Here is a 17,469-nt window from a genome sequence, read left to right as displayed (position 1 = left end):
TCACTCCAATCCTTAACTTCTTTCGTCTTTTTCTTAGCATAGCTATTGGTACAAAGAGTTGTTCCTTCAAGTGCCCTTTTCCTCCTATCTCTCCTTTCTCCTTGTTTTCTCTTCATTGGAGAGGGAGAGATAGAGGGAGAGAGGAACCTCCACTAGGATATATCTTCACTCTATAGAACAACACACACGCTTACAATTTGCAAAGGATTCATTGTTCACAGTTTGACCTCAATTAAAGCAAAGCATTCAATTTCTAGTATCCCAGCCATAATTGAAAAACGAATAAAATTTGGTGGAAAAACTGTATACGAATCCGATTGATTCACTCGTATCTGATTGGTTTTCATATGAGCAGTATCAGATAAGCCTAATTATGTTCACAACAACGCTCCAGTCCCCAATCGAGGGCAATCTAACCCTCCCCGAGGGTTAGCTTCAGACATATTAAACAAGATATGATGATTGTTCTTCATGCATTTATTAGAATGGATACAAAAACATATATTTAGTACAATGAACATACATAGTAATCCAATAGGAAATGGGAAGTATGGACATCAGCTTAGCAAACGAAATCTGTAGGAAACATGGAATTACCTGAGACAACCAGATCCAGGGTTCAGACGATGTGAAGAATTAAGCCGAAGTAGGGGTAAACCTGAATTTTGAGTTTAATCCATATTATTGCCACAGATTTGGTGTGGAGGAAGTTCCCAATCAATCAATGCATACACATATAAAGAGACACAGAGATATACTAACACGAGAAGATTACAACATACAAAAGAGTATTCATTGGCATCGTATTATGGGCACTGACAATCCAAACAAACTCGTGATATTCTCGAATGAATATAGTACAACATAAGTGGATTACAATCACATCTACGGATTGTTGAAATTATACGTAGTCACTCAATCGTCATGCAGGAACTTTCAAAAATGGACATCATTAGTTTGATGGTATTGATGTTTTTAAACAAACCCATGGACAAAAAATGAGAAAACAAAATTCAATTTCCATGGCATATCTTACTATTAGACTTGTCATGTCCTGTCATCATACAACCATCTTGTTGAAACTAATAGTTGCATAAACAAAAGCCAAAACTAAAAAGCAACACTATAAATGAAAATGGAAGCCCAACACTACTATCAAAAAATGCGAAACAATGAGAGAGCATAACCATGAAAAATTATTATTTTAAGAACAAATGAAATAATTTCCCAGTTCGTGGCACGTATCATCTTTCAAGTGATAGCATTAACCTCATTTGAACAAATCAGTTGAACATATGTTTTAGATTTTAATAGCTTTTGTTATTTGGCTTTTCTCTTTAAAACCTCAGTAGCTTTAACTTTGAATCTTAATCGAAGGGGCCAACACTCAGTAGAGCCCTTAAGCAAACAACTACTCCGTGTCTTCCACGCTTACATAAGTTCTCATCAAATCAAATTGAGCAAACAGCTAGAACATTTGTATACACTTCTTTGACTGCGTAGAGACAGCCAATCTGTCATCCAACATTTCTTTAATTTTTTTCCCAAATCCAGTCATGTATGTTGGTGATACGATTTTATTAACCCTTGACCACTCGGTAGCATATGACCAATAGTCCTGAAAAGAGAAAACTAGGATCTTGTGAAGAGGTCATGACATATCAAAGATCCACAGCGCTTCTCATAAGGGATCTCACACGAGGTGCGGCCTTCTAATCTTGATCCGACATCTCGGCCGTTGGATGAGATCGACAGCCGAGATTAGAAGATCCCTCACCCGAAGGAAACTATCCACATGACTTGGAATTAAAGGTTAAAAATTCCATTCTTTTTTTGTCTCTTACGATACAGGACAGGACTAACAAAATTGGGTTGGAAAATTTACGCGATCTACTGAACCATGAAAACTACGATCAAACAACACAGAGACTAAGAGTAGGCATATATATACACACACAGAGATACACGTGCTAAATCCAAACCAATCAGATCAAATGATTTTAAGCACATATCGATAACAGCCAGCCACTGGAGTAGGAGATAAAGAAGTCAAATCGAAGGTGCAAGAAGACACAAACCTTTGGTAAATCACTGAAGCAATAGTCGAAAACGCGATGGTATATGTTTTCGCTATCGTCGTCGTCTTCTTCGTCTCCGTCGCCATTGTTGTCCGATGAATTCATCTTGGAGTTGTAAACAAAACCTATTCAGAGCCGTTGGAACCTTTGAGCGTATGTTTGAGGGGTATATGTAGAGAGAGCGACTGCGGCCTGTCTACACCGGAGTACACGAAGATGCTTAATTTTCTATCTAATTAACTTAGGAAATAAATTAAAATATGCTAGATAAGCATGGGGTGGATTAACTAGAAAAAGGAAAGAAATCTGGAAAGCATTTATTGTTTCCCTCTCCTTTTTTTGATTTTATATAAATTAGGAAATTAAAATATGCTACATAAGCATGGGGTTGATTAACTAGAAAAAGGAAAGAAATCTGGAAAGCATTTATTGTGTTTCCTCTCTTTTTTTTTTGATTTTATATAAATGAGGAAAATGGAAAATGATAAAAAAACTTTTTTTCATGGGAGACGTTTTAATTTTCTAATTAATTGCCGTTCAAAAAACAATTCTAATTAATATATACAGAATTTGGAAAAATATGAAGACATACGCAGAGAAGTATGGAATGCGTAAGATATGCGTTGAGGTATAAGGAAAAATTATCAATTTTCTTATTTTTCTACTTCTCAGCTTATAAAGAGGTACACGATAACTTGCACATTTATACATTCCTTTTTTTCTGGTGTAGATGAATAATTATAATTTTTTATTTTCCATAAGAACCTCTTGAATGAAAACCTCTTCCGACCCTAATTCGGAGGATGGTCAACTACATTAACTTGCATTGGATTTAAAAAAAAAAAAAAAAAAGAGTGTGAAGTATATTAAAGCAGAACAGGAAATAATATAGAAGCATTCTAAATTAGGGGAGGAGGAGTTTAATAACCTTTTTCCCAATTTTTTTTATTATCAAAATCTAGGAGGTCAACTACATTAACTTGCATTGGGTTTTTTTAAAAAAGTGTGAACAGGAAATAAAGTATAGAAGCAACCAAAATTAGGCGAGGAGGAGAATAATAACCTTATTTCCAATTTTTCTTAGATTTTTTTTTAATTATTGAAAGCTAGGATGGTCAATTACATTAACTTGCGTTGGATTTATAAAAAAAAAAGTGTGAAGTTTATTAAAGCAGAATAGGAAATAAAGTATAGAAGCAACCTAAATTAGATGAGGAGGAGGATAAAAACCTTTTTCCCAATTTTTCTGTAGATTTTTTTTTTAATTATCGAAATCTAGGATGGTCAACTACATTAACTTGCGTTGGATTTTTAAAAAAAAACTGTGAAGTTTATTATAGTAGAACAGGAAATAAAGTATAGAAGTAACCAAAATTAGGTGAGGAGGATAATAACATTTTTCCCAAATTTTCTTAGATTTTTTTTTAATTATCGAAATCTTGGAACAATAGAGGAACGAAAGAATTACTATGTTTCCATTTCACAAATCAAGGTTTCCGAACAAGGAATAAGTTGCGACCTGGAATGAATTAAGAAGTTTAATTTTCTACTTATTTTGCTTAGATTTATTAGTTTCATTAGTTCTCTCAAGCTAGAGGTCCATCCAACAATGAGCCAAAAATATAACTATTTTCGTGTTTTGATCCCTTTCTTTCCATAGGAGACACAGCGTAAAATCGAAATTCATTCATTCGTCTGCGCAGGAGATGAAAAAAGAATTAGCATTTCATTTCATTAGTACCTCTAATCTTAATGTTATCCCTTTAAGCAATATAGGTGTGTAACTTTTTTACTGGTTTTTCTTAGATTTTTTTAATGACCACAATCTGGAAATTTGTACTTTTTAATTATGTTTTATTTCCTAAAGAAAAAACCCAAACCGTGTTCAAAGTTCAAGCTACACTATTCCCCAGCTTTCTGGCTAGGGTTGGCAGCGAAAATTAGTCTTCGATACCACATAACATAAGAAAGTTGTAGGTCTTCCGTTCCTTTATTCATTCCGTGGCACGAAATCCATCATTGGCTAAACAATGAAGTAAATATAGGATACACCGGTGCTAAAATTCATGAAAGTCAGTCACAAGCGGGGAAGCCTGAACCAAGGCCAACTAGCAAAGTAGTGGATAAACTCTTGGCCCTTGTTTTTCAGCAAAGTCATTCGTTTTGGCTCGACTACTTTACTTGCGATGAAGAGTCAGATATGTTTGGGAGTGAACCTATGTCATACCAGCCACCATGGGCCACACAGTCTTATCCTAAACTTCAGTTATTCCACTCTATATTGATTCGAACTTACTGAAGAGCCTAAAACAATAGTTCCAAGAAGCTAAAGTGGTCCAGAAGGGCTACTGATACTAATGATCCGCAAGCAACATAGGACATTTTGCTGTTTTTGAGAATTGAGAGTCACAACCCAAAAGGAACCTGAGGTTACTTTGATCAATTGCACCACAAATTGCTGTTGGAAGGCATGTGGATTGTATCGTATAGATAGGAATTGTTGATGTTACTCACCGAATTAAAAGTAACTCGGCCAGCCCGAAGACAATTGACTGGATTTCCACCCAGCCAATCTTGCCTCCATTCCAATCATGGAGCTGATGCTTCGAGCATTCCAGTGTTGAAGTTTTTCTACACAATGTCTTGAAGTTGAAATCCTTCAGGTGCGAAACAGGATGTAATTATGCAAACCTATCTTCTGGGTGCCCATTCTTAATGCACTAATATATTATGCTTCCTTCCATAATATGTTCTCCCTATCACAATCATCTCCTGCTAAAATTTGTCTTCGGGTGTAAATCATGACATACTTAACAATATATTACAGCACGACTCTCTAACTCAGCTAATTACTAGAAGAGACATCAGCTCCACATCCCAAGTTTAACACCAATACAATAAAGAGCAACTATACATCGCTAGATCAACTATCTGCAAAACAATTTAACATAGTGTCAACGAATCAAAAGTAGACTTCAGAGGAGGAACAAACTTTTACATAAAGGGTGATAAAAATGGATCAGTAGCCTATGCCAATATAAAGTTTGAAACAGCTTGGTTTATAGGTGATGATGCCTCATGGTTCTGTACTACAGTACCATCTCTAGCTACACCTTGGTTACAGGCATATACTAGAGCATCCGCTAGCATAAGTCTGCTAGCTACACCTTGGTTTATAGGTGATGACGGAACAAACTTTAAGTTTTAAGGGTTTTTTTCCTCCTCTTTTTGAGCCTCCCAATTTATCGCCTTTGCAACCGAGGGAAATCTTAAAGAAGTGCTGCTTTGATGGATGCATCAGAAATTCAGACTGATTGCAGAATAAAACAACCAGCTGCCCGTGCCACCGCAAACCTCTTTCTTTTGTTAGTTTGGAGGGTTTTTTTCTCCTCCCCTTTTTAAGCCTCCCAATTTATCGCCTTTGCTACCGAGGGAACTCTTAAAGAAGTGCTGCTTGGATGGATGCATCAGAATTTGGACTGATTACTGAATAAAACAACCACCACAAACCTCTCAAATGACTGGAACCCAAAAATGACCGCTGAGAAGCCGCCATTTCGGCTCTCACAAACGGTATGAGAATCCGACCACCGAGGTTCCATAACGACGTCGCATGCCGCCATTGTCATCCATCAACACCGATCCGAACGCTAAAAGACACCACCGCCATTCACCTTCATAACTGTAATGTCCGGAGACCATGCCGCACCCACCGCAAAAGCTCCACCTTGCCATTAGGCCATAACCGATAAACCCAAGTGACGAAATCGGAGGGAGACCCACGCAAACCTCGTCACCACCCGCCACCAGGACCGCACCTTGCCATTAAACCAACTGGTTACACTCAAGAGTGAAAACCGACGGGCAATCGGCAAAGCAAGAAAGGTTCGGTACAGAGAGAAAGGGGAGAGTAAATTAAGATCTGAGAAGAGCATCATTGCTTACATAGAACTTGAGAAGCTTGCTCTCCTGTTAGAAATTTCATCAAACAGTTCAGCATCAAAAAAGTATAGTGCTCAAAATTTCAATTAGAAATAAAGAAATCTAAGACACAAAGGAGTTAAAAAGTTGTGCCTTTTTCTCCTCAAGCTTGTTAAAGCCAAAGATTTGGAGTCTCTTCTCTCCTTTCTCTGTTGACAAACCTTCCCTCGTACATTTTAGTTGCCTGAAGACTTCCTTGATCGGAATGTTCTCCTAAACAACACCAATACATAACAAACTCAAAATGGATTTGCAACAAAAAAAAGAAGTGTAAAAACTCATCTATAATGTATCTTTAATATTGTAAGTAGATTGGTATTGGGTCTTGAATGGGAGGGAGATGGAAATTGGAAAATTATAGGATTTTCAAAAAGAGCAAGAATAACAGCTCCGAAAGCAGTTGTGTCTAGAGTCGTGGTTGAGAGTATATATGTAGACTTAGGGAGCTATTATAGAGAAAATTAATCCAGAATGATGTCATTGGCAGACACAAGGGGTGCCTGTGTCACGCCCCGTTCCGGAATAGCACCTCATCAGCCTATCCTGATACGACACGCGGCAACAGCCCAACAACATCCAGCTACTAGCAATTCCAAGAATAACTAAATATTGAAGTTCAACAGCCACATTTTATTTACATCTCCAAAATGATTGTCATTTACAAACTACAACGGAAGTCTGTCAAGAAATAAACATAACCAACTATTATCCAAGTAAAAAAAAAAAAAAAACTAAACTAGGCAAATATCATCTACGGGCTGGGAGACAAAGACTCTCTCAGGCCTCAACCACACACTTCTCAAGCGAGTCACAAAAACGCAAAATGCGACCTGTAGTGGACACCGACCTATACCTGCAAAACTGGAACCCCAAACGAGTTCCAGGAGTGTAAATGAGACATGGATGTTGTTCAATATAGACAATAAATCCAAGTTCATCATTAATTAAGCATTAAGCAAATAATCGACACAAAGTCTTTAATCCAAGTCACTAGCTCGACACAGTCATAATTTTGGCATAAAGTCATTGAATCGACACAAAGTCAAAGGCACGACACAAAGTCCGGCCGTTGGCCATTGTTGCCCACCGACACGAAATCACAGTCCAATATCACAAATTCAATCCAATTGAAGAACATCTATGAATCGAACACTCACCTCGGTCTCCAACAAAAAGAAAACCAACACAGTCACTCCCTACGTGGAGCTGCGGTACTCGTTGTCGTCTCTGAACCTAACAAATATTCCGCACATATGAGCTCAAAGTTCAATTCCAAAAGCAAAGAAGTAAAAAAAAAACGTACCATATACTACTACAAGCTTCAACACTCCTTTTCAACTAACTCTCAACAGTTCCAGCAAGCGTGTCAACAGTTTAGATCATATTACTAGCAAGTATGATCAATTTAAATCTTCTATTCACCAAGTTGTAGCACATACAATCAATTTTTAGCATGTTCTACTCTTTTTATGCACTTAAATACATATCACAACGCTTTGAGGCATGTTCTCAGGAAATACAATAATTTCCAGCAACTATTGCAGAGTTACAACACCTATAATTCTTATTTTCAGCATTCACTATCATTCCCTGCATGTAAAACATATTTCCTGCGCTTTCTAGTGATTTCCAGCAGTTATTTAAGCAATTTCAGCATCAAAACAGCAGTTTTCAGCAACCAATTAAAAGTTTCAGCACCTAAATAACCATTTTCAGCTCTAAAGCTGCATTTTCAGCAACTAAACTTCAGTTTCCAGCGTATTTAGGTCAATTTCCTGCACTTCAAACCATAATTTTCAGTTTATAAATCATGTTTTCTAGCCCTAAGGTGCAGTCCCAGCAAACAAGAGCTTAGGTTTCGACATTTTTGGCCACCTAGTTACCCAAATCAACTCTTAGGATTCAATTCTTTTGCTTCTGATCACTAATAACAATTTTCAAAGGAAAAGAAGACAAGGATTGGTCAAGCTTGATTTTCTAGGGCACCAAAAACCCTCTTGATACAAAACCATCAGACCCAATTCAAGTACATACAAATTGATTACCATATGTAGAGATAAGTTACTTACCAAGATTAAGAATTCAATATCCCACCATCTTTCTCTACTTCTCGGCAGCTCTCTCTCTCTCTCTCTCTTCCTCTCTTCTTCTTCTTCTTCTTCTTCTTCTTCTCTCTCTCTCTCTCTCTCTCTCTCTCTCTCTCTCTCTCTCTCTCTCTCTCTCTCTAACGTAGAATAGGAATCCTCTGGCTTTGGGTTTTCTTTTCTTTTTTTTAACTTAAAAAGATAACAGGTGTTATAAGGAGAGCATAACACACACATGCAGTTAAATTAATTACTCTCCACCTCCCTGAAGTTCTAAAAAGAACACTTAAGCACCTACAATTAATAGGATGTTACAGCCTGGACCCTGCAAACCTCCAAATATTTGCACTAGTTGTACTAGTTTTTAAGTTGATTTAAAACAGTTCTATGGAATCGGCCCTGCAAGTCCTTAGGCGCACAAAAACTCTAAAAGTTCACATATATGCGTAGAAAAAAACTACCTAAAATTCAAGTTATCAAGTATTTATTGGTAGCGCGTGTAAAGTCAACTTTCAGTTCATCCCATATTGGGTTAAGTAATGGCAATTCTTTCTGCCTGTATAAATATGAGATTTGGTTGGCCAATTTTAGACTGCATTTTTCTAGAATCCATTTTGTATGTAGTAGGACTACTGCTTTCGCAGTGACTTATGCCTTGCTATAGCCTAAATGGTGCAACCAGGCCAATCCTATTCTGTGATGAAAAGAAACAAGGAACTGACTTACATATCAACTAAAAGAACATATTACCATCTTCTCCAAAACAACCTCACAAAAAGAGAGAAGAACTACTTAGAATGAAGAATGCACTTCACTAGAAGCCCATGTTCAGTAAAATCAAGAGTCCAAGCAAACCTCAATGTGACAAAACCAATGAACCAATATTCCTCGAAAAATAAGCTGTGATGCCTCTTCCAGTCTAACTATATAAAGCATGACAGCAACTAGCAAGTAGCTTACTTTGGCAGTGGTGTTTTAAGCTATGAGGCATGATCTGATTCTCTCTCTCTCTCTCTCTCTCTCTCTCTCTCTCTCTCTCTCTCTCTCTCTCTCTCTCTCCGTCCGTATCATAATCTTTGAACTGACTTTTCTGTGATGAACTTTTGTTACAAGCTTTTAATTGAGATACTTTTCCTTTCTGTTTTGCTAGTTGGAATGGCTTTTATTTTAATTATCTTTCTTTCCTCGTATTGTTACTGATTTGGGTAATGATTGCAGAGGAAAAAACCTCTAGGGTTGCTCCCAATGGTCGCAGTAAGCAGAGGAGAGTTTCAACAAGTCAGACTGTTATCAATAGTGATGTTTACATGAACCTGGAGGTTTCTAGCGGTTCTATGGTAATAGTTGAGATTTTATTTAGACTTGCGTGATGTGCATTCGGCTTATGTCCTAGGTTGGGCTATCATCTTGTTCTATCATCTTGTTGAACATGTATTTTCTTCTTTTTTTTGGTGCAACGGAAAGTCATACTATTAAGCAATGAAGGAGACAGAGATCATAGGGATCAGAGTTTGATACATCACCAGAATCTAAATTAAACTAAGCAAAAAGAAGGTACTCAGCCAATTGCCACAAGCAAACAAGACGAATAATAAATACATAGTGCTGATAATCTTGCTTGCTTCGTTGCCGAACAAGTTGATGATCACAGTGCAAATTCCCCAATCCACGAGGGAATTTGTCCTTGCTGACTGCCGGGACAATAAATAAAGAAGTTAACAGTTCTCAGGTTATATTCTATAGTTTCCACATCTAGGAGTTACGAGGGCATCCAATGGTGTCCAATCAAAATTTACGCATGGTCGAAATCTGCAATTTAAGGATTGGTATAAATCTTTTTTGGCCAAAGTCTTGCTGCGTGATTTTCAAAAGGTGATTAATAGGAGTAGTTAAGATCGAATTTTCGTTCTATTTCTTTTACCTGGAAACTTTGCATGTGGAAAATATGCTAATGGTGTCTGATTCATCTTAGGTTTGGGAAGACTGAAGAGGAGTATTATGTTAAACGTAAATGAAATCATGTAGTGTTATCTTTTGCAGGATTCTTTCGCTGTGTGCTGAGTATTTGTTTTTCAAATTTGGATGCAGTTTCAGAGTATGTTTGAAGTTCATGCTGTAAGGAAATCATTGCTGTAAAGACTGGCATTGGTGGAGCAATTGTGAAGCAAAGTAACCAGCCAAACACATATCTACGATTGCAACCGCGCCAACAACAGTGAGAAGGCAGAAAGCTCAAGGACTCGTCTGAACAACTGACAATATTTTTCCAAAAATGTCCTAAAATCACCAAAATCACGTAAGCACGCCAATATTATTAACTTACGGGAAATAAATTAAGGCAGACTCCTCCATATCTAGGCTTTACCTCTCCTACTAGTATTTTCAGAACATGAGGAGTGAAGTTTCCTCCAGCTCTGTCTACAGCAAGCCGACTTTAGGGGGAATGCAAATAGCTCGAGGACTCGTCTGAACAACTGGCAATATTTTTCCAAAAATGTCCTAAAATCACCAAAATCACGTAAGCACACCAATATTACTAACTTAGGGGGAAAAAAATTAAGGCAGACTCCTCCATAACTAGGCTTACCTCTCCTACTAGTATGTTCAGAAAATGAGTAGTGAAGTTTCCTCCAGCTGTCTACAGCAAGCTGACCTACGCTAGAAAACAAGAGGCAGTAAAAAAAAATTCTTCGAATATGCATTGCAGAAAACGTGCATGTCCCTGACTTGATTAGTGACGGAAAATCCAAAAACGATGTAAAGGCAAACAAAAGTGACAACCCTTCTTTGTAGGGCTTCTTTCCTGCTAGCAGTTGTTCTTAATTGAATTGCCTAGCCTGCTTTAGGGGTTTTGTTTTCTCCTTGTAATGGTTTCCCATGAGGACTTGATGTAGGGGTTGTTGAAATAAATTTAACTTACCCAAAAAAAGTCCTCTGTAACACACAAAGAAAGAGAAGAATAGAAAGTTGTATTGTGAAGTGCTGGACAAAGTGGTTGGCAGGAATAGGTGCATTGGCTGATACCATAAGTAATGGCTTTAGTAATGCCAAAACCCCAATTATTTCTTAAATTTGCAACCATTGACTTTAATTAATTTATTTTGGATAATGTTGGGACATTTAGAGTGTAGAAGGAGCTAAAATTTTAGTTTAATTCCCGATTGACAGTAGATGTCTCTCCGAGTTATAATCTTATGGTTTCATTTTCCTTTCTTTAGCTTTGTGTACTATCTACAGCGTATCGGATGCTTGCTTGGGGAACCTAGCAATACACAAACCCGACACGAATCTACCAAAAGTTTCAGTGGACAAACTGGCCAAAGAAGTTGCTACTCACATGCAAAAGGTCCACTTCTGTGATAAGCCCGAATGTGGCGGCAAAATGTCCACTTACTGTTGGACAGTATTGGAACATATGGAGGAGAACGGAACCTCCTTAGATAATGACGATGTATGTGTTTAAAATAAGTTGTTCTATATGAGGATTTTATGTTGTTCCTGTGTATTCTTATTTTCCTTCCAAAATTTATAATTTGTTCTCACTTCTAAATTTTGCATGCTTACCCCTACATTTTAGGAGCATTCATTCTTTCTCTGTCTTTTTTTTGGTACCCAAGATTCAAGTAATGTAATCATTTGTCAAAGATGGTAGGTCATGTAATCTGTGTATGTTTGAATGATTATTTTCATATTTGATTGGTATATCATGATTTAAAAAAAAAAGCCATTTATGCATATAGAAAATTTTGGTGTCCTTTTCTCTTATGTAGAGTCATTTTTTTTATAAAGAAAACTTTGGGTTCACTTTTTGTGATTTGTCTTCCAGGTACAAAAGTTGAGAATCAAAGATTATAAAGTTTTTGAGTTTAGTGGTGAAACGATGGAGGATAGAAAAAAGATGGATGCTGAAATTCGCCCCGCTATTCTTGCCGGCCTCATTTATGGGGAGTTGGTGACCTATAAGAATATCTCTCAATACAAGGATGTAAGATTTTGTTTCCATTCATAACCTAAGAAATTAGGGTCGTGATTTATAGAAAGTAATGTATTTCATTTTTTTTTTTTTGCATAGGTGGTTTACAATGGCAATGATAGGCTTCTAAATGATAGAGAAGAGCTCCATGCCATGGTCATAACAGGCTATGGGAATGAGGATGGAGAAGACTTTTTTGAGATTAAAAATAGTTTGGATAAAGATTGGGGCCAAAATGGTTATGGGAAAATTGATCCAGCACTTTTCGATAGGATCTCAATTCCAATTGGGGTTTTTATAGAGGTAATAATTGCTCTTTAGAAACTTAAGTTCTTTAAACTATATAAGAGTTTTTGGCAGCTATATAGTTCAAAGAACCTACGTTTCCAAAGAGCAATTATTACCTCTACAAAAACCCCAATTGGAATTGAGATCGTGTCGAAAAGTGCTGGATAAATTTTCCCATAACCACCTTGGCCCCAATCTATATCCCAACTATTTTTAATTTCAAAAAAGTCTTTCTCCATCCTCATTCCCATAGTCTGTTATGACCATGGCATGGAGCTCTCCTTTATCATTTGGATGTCTATCGTTGCTATTATAAACCCCATATGCAAAAAAAAAATTAAAAATGAAATGAATTACTTTCTATAAATCATGACTCTAAATCCTAATTTCTTAGGTTATGAATGGAAACAATAAATCTTACATTATTGTACTCAGAAATATTCCTATAGGTCACAAACTCCCCACAAATGAGGCAGGTAAAAACAGCGGGACAAATTTCAGCATCCATTTTTTCTCTATCCTACGCCGTTTCACCACTAAACTCAATAACTTTATAATACTTGATTCTCAATTTTTGTACCTAAAAGATAAATCACAAAAGGTGAACCCAAAGTTTTCTTGATAAGAAAAATGACTCCACGCAAACGAAAAGAACACCAAAATTTTCTATATATGCAAAGGACTTCTTTTTTTTAATCATGATATACCAATCAGATAGGAATTTAATCATGCAAGCATACACACATTACATGACCCCTACTATCTTCGACAAATGATTACATTACATGAACCATGGGTATCAAAAATAAAGACAGAAAAAGAATGAATGCTCCTAAAATGTAGGTGTAAGCATGCAAGATTTAGAAGTGAGAACAAATTATAAATTTTGAAAGAAAAATAAGAATACACAAAAACAACAAAAAATCCTTACATAAAACAGCTTATTTTAAACACATACATTGTCATCATCTAAGGAGGCTCTATTCTCCTTCATATGATCCAATACTGTCCAACAGTAAGTGGATATTTTGCCGCCACCTTCGGGCTTATCACAGAAGTGGACCTTTTGCATGCGAGCAGCAACTTCATTGGTCAGTTTGTCCACTGAAACTTTTGATAGATTCGTGTCGGATTTGTGTATTGCTAGGTTTTCCAAGCAAGCATCCGCTATGCTAAAGAAAGGAAAATGAAACCATGAGATTGTAACTTGGATAAACATCTACTGTAGATCAGGAATTAAACTAAAATTTTAGCTCATTCTAAACTCTAAATGTCCTAACATTATCCAAAATAAATTAATTGAAGTCAATGGTTGCAAATTTAAGAACTAATTAGGGTTTTGGCATTACTTAAGCCATTAACTACGGATTTTTCCCTGGCCTTTAACATCCTGGATTCTCAGTACGTCAACTCCAACTGAAGGTTGGCAAACATGCACCTGCAAAATTAAAAACTAACCTCAAACAAAGTTTACAGGTTAACTTGGTCAAAATTGGCTAAAAAGAAAACAACATAATAAAACCTCCAATGATTGCATTAACAGTACATTTACTATGCAAGGCCACCTCTATTGTCCAATAGATACCAAATTTACTTTATTTTACATCTCCAAGGGGTGTGTTAGTTCGTTGCTAAGTGAGTGACGTGTTATGTCTTATCATCTCATTTAAGAAATTCGTGCCTTTTTAAAAACAATTGGCCAACATTTGTAAAAAGCTTACGGGCGTAATAAAAAATTAGCTCATGTTTGTAACTTTTTTGAACAAGATAGCACACTCTAAAGCTAGCCATTAGAGTAACTGTCATGAGCATCCTTAATTGTTAGATCATTTTTATGGCACCAACGTTGGTGTGTGTCTGGGACATCCAGCATACATACAATACAATCCAAGCAAAAAAACGAACTTATTACCTAAACAAAGATAAGAAACAAACACACTTGGTTTGTGACTCATTTTTTGGACTCAAGCCAGAGGACACGCGATGATATCCTCAAAGTAACTTCAAAGAAAAATAAATTCATTTTATATTCAAAATTCTGTAGGCAAGCATGAAACGCAAACATTTAAAATACAAGGACAATTTTACTTGAAAAACTTCCTAAGGTTGACACATTCTAAGGTCAAGGGATCAGCCAATGCACCTATTCCTACTTTGTCCAGCACTTCCCAATACAGCTAGCTATTCACCTCCTTCCCTTTCTTTGTATTCGCTTTCTTTATGTTATAGAGGACTTTTTTTTGGGTAAGGTAAATTTATTTCGCCAAACAAAACAACCCCTACATCAAGTCCTCATGGGAACAACCATTACAAGGAGAAAACAAAACACCTAAAGCAGGCTATGCAACTCAAGTAAGAAAACCTGCTAGCAGGAAAGAAGCCCTACAAAGAAGGGAGAAAAATAACAGGAGAAACACGCCACACCAGACTTGTTCCGAGCAGTAGGCTGAACACTCCTCCATTGGCTCAGACCATAGAGATGACAGATTGAGCATCCCTTGAATGTTCCTGAAAATCCTTGCATTCTTTTCCAGCCACACATGGTACAAAGAGGCAGCCGGGACCAACTTACACAGAGTATGTTGTAACCCATGCCCCTCTACATGTTGATTTCTTAATTCAAACAGACACACCCTCTAGAAAAACCATAGTTCCTAAACGTCCCTAAGATCAAAGAGGAAAACCATAGTTCCTAAACAAAGTCCCTAAGATGAAAGAGGACTTTCCTTATCCCCAAGACGATTTTTCCTATCGGGTGACTACTCCTACTCGTGGGTGACTACTCGGTGTGTCTTTTCCCTTTGCTCTTCGACAAGATCTAGTCCAATAAAACTAGTGAAAACTCAACATAAAGACACAACACAAAAGTGGATGAAAACTGGTTTTCAAAGGAATATAAACAACATGGAACACAACAATCCATATGAAAACTCAACATACAGAACATAAGCGTTAGACAATGCTATTAGTTAGTGTGAGGTTTCACTAATTTTGATTACAGAGTTAGTGAGGAGGTTTCAGTTAGTTAGGGAATAGGCATTCTTTTGTACTCAAGAATGAAAATGAGAGAGAGAGAGAGAGAGAGAGAGAGAGAGAGAGATTCAATTTGAGTTTTATCTTGTTAGATTTCTAATTAGATTTGTGATTTCCACAATAAGAACAACAATGGTCAGTTTGCACTAGGTTTCAAACTAGTGAAACCTCACTAATTTTTCAAAGTAAAAAACATAACTCAGGTAGGTCCGAATAGAACAAACTCCATAAAAGAATATGCATAGAACACAACAATCCACTAATCATCCTAAAGTAAATACTTACCCAAAGTAACATTTTATTAAGGAAAAGTGGAGGGGAATTCAACCAAAAGATGGAGTACAACCAATGGAAACAAGCCCATACACCTGAAGGCCTAGAAGCCCAAATAATACAATACAATGAAGCCCAAAAACACCCCAAAAGGGAACAAAGCCCTAGCAAAAGGCCAAAAAGCCCAGACAACCTTAACTACTGAACATTTCAAACACTGCCATCCACCCCCCGCCGCCACCAAATCAGCCTAACCACCGCCCCACCACCGAGCCAAAACAATCCAAACATCCACCGAGCACCAAAACGCCACCACCACTGGACCACAAACCGACGGAGGGAAACCCAAGCTCAGACGCATGCACTCAACCATAACCGTCAGGCGAAAACTGGATCCCCCAACAGTAGACACCGGCGGCCGATTTGCCTCGTCGTTAGGCATAAGCACAGGTAGCTCAGGAACTAACAGGCCGGCAGAAACAAGAAGAGAAACACAGCCAAGACGAGGAGAGCATAACGCGAAGACAGCAAGAAAGAAATGTGCAGCAAAACAGGGCGAAGGGGGTCGGAAAAAAACAGGAGGGGAGGGAGAAAACAGCAGAACCAAATAACCTTACCGAGGCCGATCTCGTCGCCGTCCGAGCACCCCGTCGATGATCGCCGTGACGCCATCGATTCGACCCCAAAAACGATCCAAGGAAACCTGGATCTCGAAACCCATAACTTCGATTGCAGCCACCAGCACCACCGTCACCTACCTCTCGTTACTTTGCCCATCGTTTTCGAATGGAGGAGGAATGCCTGGGGGAGGAGGAAAGAGGCAGCGCCTCCCCCCAAGCGGTAGAAACCCTAGGTTTTTCTTTCTTTCCGCCGCTGGTTCTATTCCTAGAGAGAGAGAGAGAGAGAGAGAGAGAGAGAGAGAGAGAGAGTTACCTCATTCTTATTCTTAGTGACAGAAAAAAAGTACCTGAGGAAGACGACTCTTTTTTAGCCGAGGAAGACGACTCCATATCTTGCAATACCAAAAGAACGGTTTGAGGTTCACATGAAATAAATCTCTAACAAAATTAATTACAAAGTTGTGGGAGGCTGGGAGCCTCATACCTTAAAACCAGCCACCAGAAATCTCTCTGGGGTGTCTCTGTCTCTCTGGGTATATGAATATGAAGCTGGGTATATGAAGAGGGAGAGAGAGAGAGAGTAGCAGAATAATAGCTGTCCTTTTCCCTTCCCGAACTTAAGGTCTTGTTTGGATTAAAAACTCAAAATCTAGCTTGGATAAATAAGTAAATTAGTTTTTTTTTCCCTTTATTCAATCTTTTTCGCATTTTTTAGTTTCACGTCGAATGTTTGTTGATTATTGGATCATCACGATGAGAGATAGAAAATGTAAAGAATCATGATGAAACCCAATTTTCTTTTTTGAATAAAGACGAAAAAACTCCAAAAATTCGTCTTTTGATTTATAATTGTCCTCATTCAAAAAAAAATTTGTTTGAAAAAAATTGTGTTTCAAACATAATTTTTTACTTGTGTGATTATTCTCGTCGAGATAAATATTTTTTTTTAACTCAAATATTATAAAACTAACCAACTAAACCATAAAAAGCATAATGACCAAAAAAACACGAAAAAAAGTTACATAGCATAACACTTCAGAATAAAAGACCAAACACTGAAACTAGCTAGGCCCAAGTAAGCTTTTTAACATAAGTAATTTTAGTAAATTAAATGTAAAGAATCACAATGGAAATCCAAT

At 37.3% G+C, this 17,469-nt stretch overlaps 1 protein-coding gene across 3 annotated transcripts in view; it reads right to left on the bottom strand.

Annotated features, from left to right (window-relative positions):
- Nucleotides 1-16,911, bottom strand: part of LOC131298849 (AT-hook motif nuclear-localized protein 9-like) — a 69,954-nt gene extending 53,043 nt beyond the window's left edge. The window contains exons 1-3 of one of the 3 annotated variants that reach the window (XR_009190556.1): nt 16,815-16,872; nt 16,678-16,722; nt 16,328-16,595 (exon numbers count right to left, since the gene is read on the bottom strand). The gene's annotated coding sequence lies outside the window, so the exon portion shown is untranslated. Of the gene's footprint in view, nt 1-11,063; nt 12,148-16,327; nt 16,723-16,814 lie in introns of those variants that run through there. The other 2 variants (XR_009190555.1, XR_009190565.1) reach the window with 2 other exon arrangements.
- Between the last annotated feature and the right edge of the window lie 558 nt (nt 16,912-17,469).

This window comes from Rhododendron vialii, chromosome 1a (assembly GCF_030253575.1).
Source record: "Rhododendron vialii isolate Sample 1 chromosome 1a, ASM3025357v1".
NCBI lineage: Eukaryota > Viridiplantae > Streptophyta > Magnoliopsida > Ericales > Ericaceae > Rhododendron > Rhododendron vialii.
Note: the sequence above shows the minus strand (reverse complement) of the source record. Positions and strands in the feature narration are given on the sequence as shown.